Raw genomic sequence first — 13,027 nt, 5'->3', positions numbered from 1 at the left:
AAACACACACACACACATGTGCGCACACACACGTTCACTGCATGCCCACCTGCATATCCACATGTGTTCACATGCACATGTACACACAAGTCCGTGTGTGTAGACATGTGCCCAGACACATGCATACACATGCGCACACACACGCGCTCACCAGGTCAGTGGACCCACCTCATTCTGTCTGGCCCCCCATCTCCTGCAGCCTCGACTCCCCCTCCCCACGGCTCTCAAACAGCCCAGCGCCGCCGATGGGTCAGCAGTAGCAGCTGTGGAGTCAGAGACCAGCATGTTCTTTTGATGGGCGTTCCCGATCCTGGTGTGTGTTTCCTGTGTTGACCGCGGGCTCCTCTCATGTCAGAGACGCGGGAACTGGCAGGAGTTTGAGGACAGACTGAAAAGAGCTGGGTCTGCTCGTGGCATTGATCTGCTGGCGGAAATACTCACTAATGTAACAAATGCACAAGTTATATGTTTCAGGAAGTTAGTGCAAAACTGGACTTTAAAACAATTTAGAGATTAACTTTTTAAAAAATATTATATAGAAAAAAAACAAGTCTGTCTGTGTAACGGCATTCCCTCGATGTGTCTTGAAGCCACTGCATTTGATCAGAATTTTTTTTATTGATTTCAGGGATAAAGGAAGAGGGAGAGAGAGATAGAAACATCAATGATAAGAGAGAATCACTGATTGGCTGCCTCCTGCATGCCCTACACTGGGGATCAAGCCTGCAACCCGGGCATGTGTCCTGACCAGGAATTGAACCGTGACCTCCTGGTTCATAGGTCAACATTCAACTACTGACCCACACTGGCCGGGTCCCATTTGACCAGATTTTGGTGTAACTCACTCCACTCTCAACGGTATATCTGAGTGATAAGGTCGGTTCCTGGAGTTTTGCAAAATTCTTCCACCATTCCCAGTCAGAATCTCCCGTCTTCACGACACCTCGCATTAAATTCCTGCGGCGATGGGAACTCATTGGCCTATCTGCATTCCACCTCCAGGAAGACACTGTCCTCATCTGAGACGGCGCCACTTAGCACGCCATGCGCGCAGCCAGACTTGCGAGACCACAGATGCCCCTGGAAGCCGTGCACAGAGCTCTCAGCCTCCCCGGGAGCCACAGGCAGGCCCGGAGGCTCCCTCGGGCCGAGGCGGGGCTCAAGCAGCTCCGGCTAATTGGAGGGAAAGATGGATATTAACTTCTTTCCTCCTTAGTGGGCTTCTCGCAACAGATTACACTGACCGCTGTCGTCACGCACGCTGGCTGGTCGCTGTCTGCTTGCTGAACACGGTATCAGCTCAGCCGACTGGTCACAAGGTTGGGGAAGTGAGCTGAGACAGCAGAGCCAGAGAGCAAGTCCCGGTTTCAGCGACCCAGGCTTCCAAATGGGCTCCCCCAAACCTTGCTGGAGAATTGGTCCAGGACTCAAGGGCTCTCCCCTCCCGCTCCCCCTAAGAACACGTTTCCCTGAGTGTCTGCTCAGCTGGGCCAGGGAAGACGGCTCTGGGAGGCTTCGTGGACTCGGGGGATGGACAGGAAGAGTCTCTCATGGGAATGAAAGGAACGAGGGGAAGCCCAGAGTCTCAGTGCTGGGCCTCCTCCAGTCTCCCTCGGAGAGCGAGGTGCGCTCCTGGGGTTCCCATCCACCCTGCTCCCCTGTGTCTACAGGGACTCAAGCTGGGAGATTTGACTTTGGTCACTTTTTGTAAAAATATATATTTTATTGATTTCAGAGAGGAAGGGAGAGGGAGAGAGAGAGAGAAACATCAATGATGAGAGAGAATCATTGATCGGCTGCTTCCTGCATGTCCCCCCACTGGGGATGGAGCCTGCAACTCGTGACCTCCTGGTTCATAGGTTGACACTCAACCACTGAGCCACACCGGCCGGGCACTTTGGTCACTTCTGTTTGCAAAATTTGCTTGCATGTCTGCCTCCCCCACTTCTCAGAAGGGCTTGCTTCTGCCTTCCTCATCTTCGATCTCCTGTTCTGAGTGCAGAAGTTCAAGAAAGTCTGTTGAACGGACCTGGGCCATGATGGCCCAAATCCCTCTAGAGAGGGTGGCCTCACTCAGGAGCCGGCTACCTGCCCCCACACAGACGCGGGCTCCGTGCTCCCTGCCACTGGGAGAGGAGGCAGCTGGCACCTGCCCACACGCCTGCATTTCTTCCAGAAAGCACACCCCTCTCTCGCACAGCTCTGCGGGGCCAGAGGGCTTTCCAGGAACTCCCACACTGGCATTCCTTGACATCTTCTTTAAGGCGGGGGTGGGGGGCGGGCAAACTTTTTGCAGAGTTAACCGGTAAACATTTTAAGCTGAGCGGTCTCTGTTCAGTTACTCACCTCCAGTATCGTAGGTGCCACACACCATCCAGAAACACACGGGGGGGCCTGTGTCGCAACGAAACCTTATTTACAAACTCAGGTGGCTTCGGGCTGGATGTGGCCCTCGGCCACCTTTGCTCACTCCTGACCTAAGAGCCACGTGACCCAGAGAGAAGATGGTAAGCTGACTCTGCTGTAAGAAAACTGTCCACAACGCGGGCTATAGTTAATCCAGGGCTTTTCTTGCCTTCCTCATCCTACTTGGTCACCGGCAGAAACAAGTGAGAGGACCGGGGAGCAACCTATGAACCTGGAATCGTAGATTTGGCATCAGGCTGCAACGAGTCACAAGTCCTCATGTCAGGGGTTTTCACTCCTCCATGCGCCATGGCAGAGCAGGGGCCCAGCCAGGGCCGTGTGCTGGGCGTCTCACCCACTCCTCCACCTCTGCACTGCCTTCTGGTTTTGCTGCTTTCTCTAGAACTTAGTTCTTTTCCCAGTCCCGGTGACCCCAAAGTACCTTTGCATCCTTTCATTGACTCAGTCAATCCTAAAGCCCTTCATGACAAGGTCACATTCCCCCCTATACTCCACCCCATCATCTAGTGACCAGCCTCACGTTGTAGAGCAGTGGTTCTCAACCTTCTGGCCCTTTAAATACAGTTCCTCATGTTGTGATCCAACCATAAAATTATTTTCGTTGCTACTTCATAACTGTAATGTTGCTACTGTTATGAATCATAATGTAGATATCTGATATGCAGGATGGTCTTAGGCGACCCCTGTGAAAGGGTCGTTCGACCGCCAGAGGGGTCGCGACCCACAGGTTGAGAACTGCTGTTGTAGAGGGAAGACACACATGGATGCTGTGGGACAGAGGTCCTTGTGATCCTGAGCGGGTGTAAGTATGAAGCTTTGGTGACTCTTTCTGGAAGCACATTCCACAGCAGAGAAGGCTGCGCACATGTGAGATGACGGAACCCTGACGTTCCCGGCCGCTGGTCTGAAGGCAGGTCCGAAAGGCTCAACAAAATCAATAAATAACCGGGCGGGGATGGAAGAGGAGTGAGAATCCCAACCTCCATCCATCAATCAATCAATTGAGCCGAGGGCGGACATGCTCCACCCGCCGCTGTAATTAGTCTGTCGATGCTGCGTGTCTGTGATGTGCGCGCAGGGCGGGTGCGTCCCTGCGGCGGCTTCCTCCCGCCTCAGCCTTCTCCTGTCACAAAGGGGCCTGGATGGTAAAAGGCAAGTGGACGCAGGACCGCAGCCAGCCACTCCGTGAGCCCGACTCGGGCCTGGTCCCCTCCCTGGGGCTGCAGGGCCGAGAACAGTGTCGTCATCAGCCGCTCCAAACCCTGATGGAAGCGCTAACCCTGGAAAATTATAGGGTTGGGAGAGTGAATTCCATGCCCTTATTTGCAGGCTGAGGACACCGCCACCGCTCCCGACTGGGCTCGCGTCACGTTTGATGAATGTCCACACAGGATGGGACCAGCAGCATTTTCTCTGAACATTGCAGCGATTACTCATTAGGAAATGAGGCCCTTGGGCAAGGAATCTGGTCTGAAGACGGAGTGCCCTGTTACCACCAGATGCAGCAAATTAATCCTGAAAGTCTGGCACTGGGAATGGGGACTAAAGCGCTGCGATTGAAAGGTGCAGGTACAAGATGATTTCCGTTTCCACTCCTAAAAAATGCATTTGACCTTCCTATTGCCAGCTGTCTACCCAGAGGAGAAGAAACGGAAGGGCATGAAGGTGGAGCTACGTGCCCTCGGGCTCACACAGGTGGAGGGAGCCGGGAAAGAAGCCGCGTGGCTCGCTGCTGCTGCTGCTGCCGGGCCTGGGTTTGGACTTGGACCTGCCGATGCTCAGCGGACTTGGGCACACGAAGCAGCCATCTGGTGCCTTTTCCTAATCTGTGCAGCAGCAACTCCAGCAAGGCTGCCTCCTTCCTCAGAGGTTTCCTGTCGGCCAACTGGCTGCTTCTTTGTACCATCATACATGTGGCCTGGGTGGCACCTCTCTATGCCGGGAGCATAGTCTAGGGTTCAGAGACGGGGCTTGGGAACCACATGGTCTGGGTTGAATGGGCCCTTGTCCCTCACTCTGCAAGTTCATTGTGTCTTGGTTTCCTCATTTATAAAATGACTAGAGTCCTGGTACATGGATTTGTGCACGGGTGGGGTCCCTTGGCCTGGCCTGCGCCCTCTCGCAATCTGGGACCCCTCAGGGGATGTTGGAGGCCCAGTGAATGGATTCGGCCCAATCCCCACAGGCCAGGCCGAGGGACTCCACCGGTGCACAAATCCGTGCACCAGGCCTCTAGTATGCATTTAAGATCTTTGACTAATCTCCTAATCTCTTCCCGCCCTCTCCCGAGGCCTCTAGTATGCATTTAAGATCTTTGACTAATCTCTTCCCGCCCTCTCCCCTCCTGCCTTCCCTCTGAGATTCATCAGTCTGTTTCATGTTTCCATGCCTGTGCACTGAGCATCTGCCCCATTGGTCAGTGCGTGTCATAGCTATCGGTCGAATGGTGGAATGATCGAACGGTCGAACAGTCACTTAGGCTTTTATATATATAGATGAGGTGAGGATTAAATATGCTGAAACATGTAAAAACCCTTAGAACATTTCCTGGTCCACAGGAAGCACTCACAAGATAGTCCCTGGCCTTATTAATCTAAATGTCCATGGGGGGACTCAGGTATTTATATAAATAGCTTAAACCCGTGAGAACAATTGGGCACTTTCTAGGAAAGGAGGTGCACATAGCTATGACTTCGCCATTCCATTGCTACCCTAGAGAAACCCACATATGTGAACAAGGGGACACAATCAACATTGTTCATCACAGTGACATTTGCAAGAGCAAAACAGTGGAATGAACACCAGTGGGAAAGTGGATAAATAAGTTGTGAAATTTACATGATGAAATACCATGGAAATGGATCAATGGCCCCAAACTTGACATTAAATGAGAAGAGAAATGTTGCAATAAGAAATTTATAGCATGATACCATTTATAAAAGTTTAAAAATGAAAAACAAGACACCAGATTCCTTACAGATTTGTGCCTATGTCATAAAAATATGAAAACATGCACTCGAGTGAAAAGTATCATATTCAGAATAACAGCCACCTCTGGGGAGAAAGGGGGGATGAGATGGGAGAAAGGAGTGCAGGAATTGTACTATCCTGGGAATGTTGTATTTCTTTAAAATATGATCAGAAAATAAAGATTTAAAGTAAGTTTTATAGATCATTCGATTTATATTTTGCATGAAGTATTGCTTCATTTTTTAAAATTCTGAGTTGTACTTTTATTTTGATTTGTAACAATGGTCCTTTGTGATGTCCGGTCACATTTATGAATATAATTTGTTTTTATTCTTCCATCTTCCTTTTCTGGGATGACTCATTATAAAAAACTTTCCTATTGTAACTCCCAGTGAACTAAAAATTCGCATCTTAGCTCTACTAACCAGCCTGTGCCTCAGTGGTGTGCTTTGATAATGGATCACCCTCTCAGCAGGAAGCATTTATGCAGCCCCTTGAGTATGCACAGCTCTGTTCCTGGCATACGGCTTGGAAATGATAACAGGGTTACAGGGAAAAGGAGACGGACTACTGTTGCTTCATTAAAGTTTAAAATGTTTTGCTAACTTAGTTCACACTTCACAATAGCAGAATTTTAGAGTCCTTAAAAACCACTGGGAAAAACCCAAATGCCCTAAAGGGAGGGATGAATGAAGGACAGAAACATTTTAGCACAAGTACTTCTTATGGCAAAATCACAAAAAGGAACACAAAAAGTCTTCAAGCAAATGAGCAAAAAACATTGGACAAATTGTAAAATGAGCGGAGCTAAACTACCAAATTGGCAAAGGTAATATTTGCTACTGGTATAGGTTCAGGAAGTTAGGCGCTCACATACTGCTGGTGGGTAATTGGACGTTCTGTGTCAAGCGCCTTAAAAATATCAAACACTTTGACCCAATGATTGTCCTACTAGGATTATATACCAAGAAAAATAGCCCAAGATGTACACAAAGATTTATGGGCAAATATTTTCACTACAGCATCATTTGTCAAAGCAAAACACCTAAATATATAATAGAGTATTTGTTAAATGTTTCCTACACAATGTAATAACCTGCAGTCTTCATATGTATTTATTTTTAAATTTATGTTAAATGACACGGGCAAGTGTTTAAGAGATCATGTTAGTGGAGAAGCCAGGATACAACACTATTGCATCTGCATAGGAATCCAATTCTGTAAAATAAATATCTATGCACAGAAAAAAGACTGGAAGGAAACACACTCAGATGCCTGGGCTCACTCATGGGTGTCTCCTTTCTCTACACCCTTACGTTGTTTTCAAATATTTTTCAAGGGGCCTGTCTTACAATTAGAATAAAACATAAGCGATTAGATAATTGCAGAAGCTGAGACCGAGGAAGGACGCTTCGGTTGTATAGATGGGAAGGATGAACTGAAGGTGGTACCACTGCTGGGTGGCTGCACCCCTTCCTGGCCTGGCCACCAGGTCCTGAGGGACCCCCAGAAAGGAGCAGCAAGACCCCTGCTGCCCAGGGTCCATGCCGAACAAACTCCTCACACTCCTGGGGGAATGGCTCCTGGGACGCCCTTTCACTTCTCGAATATTCCGTCTGTACCCACTCGGGCTCATCTCAATGAGTGAGAGAAGAAGGCAAGCTAAATAGTTCATTTCCCGTGGCATCGCCAGCTTAAGTATTGCTTATCACATACGCTGCAACTATAATTAGAAAGTAATGAAGTATAGTTCGTCTTTTAATTATTAGCTGACTTTTTAAAAAATATATTTTTATTGATTTCAGAGAGGAAGGGAGAGGGAGACAGAGATAGAAACATCAATGAGGAGAGAGCCTCATCGATCGGCTGCCTCCCGCCTGCCCTCCCCCGGTGGGGACGAAGTGGCATGTGCCCTGATCGGGAATCAAACCGTGACCTCCTGGTTCATAGGTTGATGCTCAACCACTGAGCCACGCCATGATAGACGTGTAGGGGTTCAGAAATACTTAAAGGGATTAAAATCGAGCAAGGGGTGGTGGCGAGAGATTTGGATACCAAACAAACCAGATACGGAGCCAGCCGGGAGCAGACGCTTTTAACAACCATACACACAAGCCCGGCCAGCGCGGCTCAGTGGTTGAGTGTTGTCGACCTTTGAACCAGGAAGTCAGGGTTCGATTCCCAGTCGGGGCACATGCCCAGGTTGTGGGCTCGATCCCCAGTGTGGGGTGTGCAGGAGGCAGCCAATCAATGATTCTCTCTCATCATTGATGTTTCTATCTCTCTCTTCCTTCCTCTCTGAAATCAATAAAAAATAAATTACTTTTAAGAAACATACACACAATACTACCTCGCACTTATTTCTCCTTGAACTCCTGCGATTGTCCCAAGTGAGTCTGCTATAATCTAAAGCGGAGACTCCAGTTCCACCCACTGGATAGAGATATCCAGGCATTTATCCACCTGGGAAAACAAAGCCGGGCCCCAGGGTTATTTCCATCTCCAGAGCGTTCCCACATTCCTACAATAGAAAGGAGAGCAACGGGAGAGAAGAAAGGCTGGGGAGGGGGCAGCCTTCCCTCCGGCCGGGCTCCTGACAGGGAACTGGGGCAGTTTCTGGGGCAGATCAGATCCCTGCCCGAGGCCTCAATGGCGCTCTCATGTCCACCCACCGGAGCAGCAGCTCCGGACAAAGTGCATTGTGTGGAGGCTCCCAGCGGACGTTTCAAAGGGAAAGACTGCGTGCTGGGGGCCAGGGCTTCCCTGCGCTGCCCCTGCTGCTCTGAGCCCAGCAGGAGACAAAGGGGGAGTTTTGGTGCAAAAATATTCATAAATGCTATACTACTGCTGGGAGTCATAGCTTTAACTATTACAACGGCTGTTTGTCTTGTAGGAGACAAAACATCAGTTTTTTCTTCCCGTTCACGTAGCCCGTTGTGCTGGGAGAGGCACGTATGCCTTTGGAAGGGGCTGGTGAGGCCGAAATGGAGCCCTATTTTATTTCCACCTTCGGATGCGCCTCCTGAGATGCTAGAAGCACCGACACAAGTGCTACTTGGGAGAAAATGAGAAGTTCTCGGGGCGCGGAACAGTTCAAATGCAGCCGCTGATGATGCAGAGACTGAGTTACGGGAAGAAGTACAAACGGGAAAGATCAGGGGACTCAGCTCTGCCCAGCGCAGCAAAACAGCTCCCTCTTCCCTCATGAAACTTCTACTCGGAGGGAAAAGGAGGAACGCTGACCCTCTGTGATGGCTCAGATGGACCTGGGAGCATTATGCTAATGAGATAAGCCAGTCAGAGAAGACAAGTACCATATGACCTCACTCACATGTGAGATCTAATGAACCAAACAAACTAGCAAACAATATGAAACAGACTCACAGAGACAGAGAGCAGACTGCAGTTGTGTGTGTGTGGGGAGGGGAGGGGCGGGGGGCTGGGTGAAAAAAACACACAAGTAAACGGGATAAATGGTGATGGAAGGAGACTTGACTTTGGTTGGTGAACACAAAACAATATACAGTTGATGGATTATGGAATTGTACACCTGAAACCTGTTTAATTTTATTAACCAGTGTCGCCCCCATTAAAGAAAAAAACTTCTAGAAGCTCAGAAAGGAGGCCCAGAATCTCATTACTAAAACCAAACTTCCCAATTACCGAGTAGGCGGCTCACGCTGCTTCGCCTGACGGGCGTTCCTTCACCAGCGCCCCTCGTGTGGGGTGAGTGTCAGTTCCCTGAGCGGAACCGCGTGCGGCCTGAGCTCACCTGCCCGCCCCTCCCAAGCGCTTGGCTGTCCTGTGGCCCGTGCAGGGCTTGCACGTGAGAAGGAAAGTCGCTGTCGGTTTTTGTTTTTTTTTTGCACAATTTCAGCATGATGCCAGTTCCACATGGAAGTACACTGAGGCTGTTACCATATCAGTACTTAGAAGCACAGCGATTGGCATTTTTATCTTAATGAGCATAATTATTTCACCCTCTTCCACGACCCTGGGCCTCAGTGTCATCATATGTAAACTGCGGACTAGCTAGAATCTCCAGTTTTCCCCAGAGTTCGTGATTCTGATACCAGACAAGGTAGGACCCAGGTCAAAAAGCATTCAACAAGAAAAACAGCCATTGTAATAGTTAAAGCCATGACTCCCAGCAGTAGTATAGCATTTATGAATATTTTTGCACCAAAGGCAGAGCAGCCACTTTTAAGAGAACAATCCTACACGAACCAGACAGAAACACAGTAATACTAGGAGGCTGAGACCCAGAGCCAGGACCAGGTGAGGTGAGGGGGCATTTTCCTTCGATGCCAGTCCCCACCCCCACCCCTTCCAAACTTCATGTTCAAATCTGAACCCAGTCAACTGATGTGGGTGTCAGGCAGGCTCCCTCAGCCTGTACGCTCAGGGATTTGCAAGGAGCTGCTCTGTTGTAGGCCAGAGAACGCAACTTGCTGATGGAACCACAAAGTCCACAGAGAAGAGAGAGAGCGGATGGCCAACTGGGGAAGCAGGTGAGGGCCGCTCAAGGGAATGAGAGCGAGGCAAGCTCGGCACACCCTGCTAGACAGGCACCCACTGCATCTTCTATCCAACGTGGGTGCTGCCCAAGGCAAAACGCACGTACAGGCCACCCCGACACATTTCTCTCCGCATCCATCACAGATGAACATATCTTACCTGGACAAGGATGGAGAATGCTCACAAAGGAAAGGGCAGATTCCACGTATGGTAAACCCACTTGCAGTGACTCCGTTAGCGGAAAGCATTGGCAATAACCACCTAAGATATCAAGCCGACTGTAAAAGGCATCTACGGCCCTAGCTGGTTTGGCTCAGTGGACAGAGCGTCAGCCTGTGGATGGAAGGGTCCCGGGTTCAAATCCAGTCAAAGGCACATGCCCAAGTTGTGGGCTCGACCCCCAGTAGGGGGCGTGCAGGAAGCAGCCAATCAATGCTTCTCTCTAATCATTGACGTTTCTGTCTCTCTCCCTCTCCCTCTCCCTTCCTCTCTGAAATCAATTAAAAAAAAATTTTTTTTAAGGCATCTTTGGTAGGTGGATGTCCTTGGAACAAACTGTTATTTGAGATGGAGGTTTTTGTCTCCTGTTGGATACATTTCCTCCCAGCTGTAAAGTATCAAGGATATTTTACCTCTTTAGTCAGCCAAGGGCTTGAAGTAATCTTGATTACAGAATTCCATAATCCAATCTCAAATGGAAAAGCCATTATCATTTCTGTCTCCCGTGTAAGGAGCCCGAGGCTAGCCAGGTGGTTAGTGAACGCACTTCCCAGCTCCTAGTAACGTACCCAGTTAACAGTCCAGAGTGGAAACGTCTGTCAGCCACGGAGAGGGCGATGGGGACGAAGCCCTTAGGGCGCACCCACTCCCAGGAATTGGGTCTGCGAAGGAAACACTGCCCTCTCGGTCCAGCCACCATGGCAGCGATGACTGGACACTTCACAGCAAACACAATTCAAAGACAAGTCATCTATCTACAGCCTCCTCCGAAGCAGGTTATGGGAAATGCATTTCCTTTGTGGTGTGTCCAGCTTGTGTCTGGACTCGGGCTTGCAAATCGTTCTCACTGATTTTTAGAAACATCTGGGTTCTCTTCACCCCAATCGCTTCCATATGAGCAGGGCTCGTGGGGGCGCAGAGCGCCATGAAAGCGAGCGCCTTGATGTGCATGGCAGCTGCGGCTCCGGCCTTTCTATTATGGTGATGGGCTGTCTGCCGCTATATTCACTTTGGTTCAAACTCCACATGATGTTATTCTGAACTTGTGCGCCAAAAACAGCCCCCGAGGCTCGATCCTCACGGACAGATGTGCTAACTGAGCACCAGGGCTCTTCACTCTCAGAAGGCCGGGCTGTGAATGTCTGGGATCGCTGTAAGGACTTGCTAGCTGCTGGGTGCTTCTGGTTTTCAAAATACAAGGCTAGCCAGAGCCTAGCAGGCCCCACTACCTGGAACCCATAGACTATCTGGAATTCATTGAAATACATTTCTCAATGAACGCATAGCATGAAGTCATTAAAACCCAAGGTCGCTCTATGTACGCAAGAGAGGATTCTACACTTCATAGACTGTGGCCCATTCTGAATCTAACAACAGTTACCAAACTTCCGACTGAATACAGCCCTGGGATGTTTGCATGACGCTCCACAGCTCCACACAGAGAACCCCAGGTCTCCTCCGGGCTCGTGGCATCAGCCACACCCCCAGAAGGTCCACGTTAACTCCTTCTTCCCAAGATGTGTCCTTATGAAGAGTTATGGTTTAGCATCCCAGTACTCGGCATATTCTTATTCACTTAGTAGACAGAAACGAACTCAAGACAAAAGACAAGGTGGACAGGCCTGAGTGAAAGCATCAAGGCTAGCGCATGCCCCGTGAGCACCTTGGCGTTCTCAGTATCAAGTGCATTGCACAGAGAGACCTGAGCGCCATGGGGGCTGGTACCTGAATGGGCGCGAGCATAGCAGCTGCACCCAGGGAGCCAGCAAGGAAGCCACCAGCTCCAGGCTGGCCGGCCCCACCCCGTGCTCGGAAGGGAGGGGAGGGGCAGAGCTGACGCCACCGAGAGAAGCCACCACAGGGAAGATGACCATCCCGTCCATCAGTCACTCCATCGGTCACCTCCAATCATCTAGCGAGGGTGTGATTCTGACGGGAACGAGCAACAGGAGCAACCCCAAGAGAGACGCGGGAACAGGACGTCCTATACTTTCAGGTGGAGACGGATACTCCAGGCTCAGTCCCAGCAGGAGGTGAACAGCACATTAGACAGAGGGGAAAAGAGAATGAAATAGCGCCCGCTGCTCGCACTGGCTGGTGGGGACGCTCCCGGAATGTGGAGGTCACGGTATGCGCATCTCCTGGGAGACGGACCACTGCGTGGTTTGGCTTCTCTCCTGTATCACAAGGTGTACTTGCCGGAACTTCAGAGGAACTTGTAGGTGCAGAGTTTCATTTTGTCCAAGGGGAAATGATACCTTTCACTTTATTGCCAATATTCTTTGTGATCATGTCCATCACACTGCCATTGCTGGTGTCCCTGGCCATAATCTTCAGGGTCCTACAGGCAGCAAGTCCTCAGCTTCTCTACCATCTCACAGAGCTAACTGTCTGAGTGGTTTTACCTAAACGGCCGCTCCTTGCTCTCGTTACAGTGCCTCTGCTAATCTCTTCTCCTGTTCATTCTACCCTGACAATGTGGTATTACCTGGAAGAAGTTAGTTTTGCGCACACATTTGGAGATTTCCCATGGTACTTCTTTATCTTGATCCCTGGAATAATGTTAATGAAGGTCCGTTCAATACGTTTTTCTGTGGGTTCCCATTATGAACACTTTTCCCTCCAAATATCCCAACATTGTACTTGCTCTCTAAGGCCATTCTCTCCCCATCTCAAAACATTTTCTCTAATCCCAATAAAACTCGTTTGTTTAGCTTTAGTGAGGTATAACTGATACAGAATCAACTGTGCATATTTAAGTAGACAATTTCATGAGCTTTGTCATATGTGTACACACCTATGTCTATGTACACATGACAAGGCAATGGGCACGCCCATTCTCCTCATGCCCATTTGTTGTCTGTCTCTCCCTCTCACGGCCATTCCTAGTCAA

At 49.7% G+C, this 13,027-nt stretch overlaps 1 protein-coding gene across 1 annotated transcript in view; it reads right to left on the bottom strand.

The window, feature by feature from the left end:
• KIF26B (kinesin family member 26B) overlaps positions 1–13,027 on the bottom strand; it is a 236,260-nt gene that overhangs the window by 167,849 nt on the left and 55,384 nt on the right. The gene's annotated exons all lie outside the window — the stretch shown is intronic.

The sequence above is a fragment of the Myotis brandtii genome, unplaced genomic scaffold (genome assembly GCF_000412655.1).
Source record: "Myotis brandtii unplaced genomic scaffold, ASM41265v1 scaffold627, whole genome shotgun sequence".
Classification (NCBI taxonomy): Eukaryota; Metazoa; Chordata; class Mammalia; order Chiroptera; family Vespertilionidae; genus Myotis; species Myotis brandtii.
This window is presented reverse-complemented; position numbering and strand designations above follow the sequence as displayed.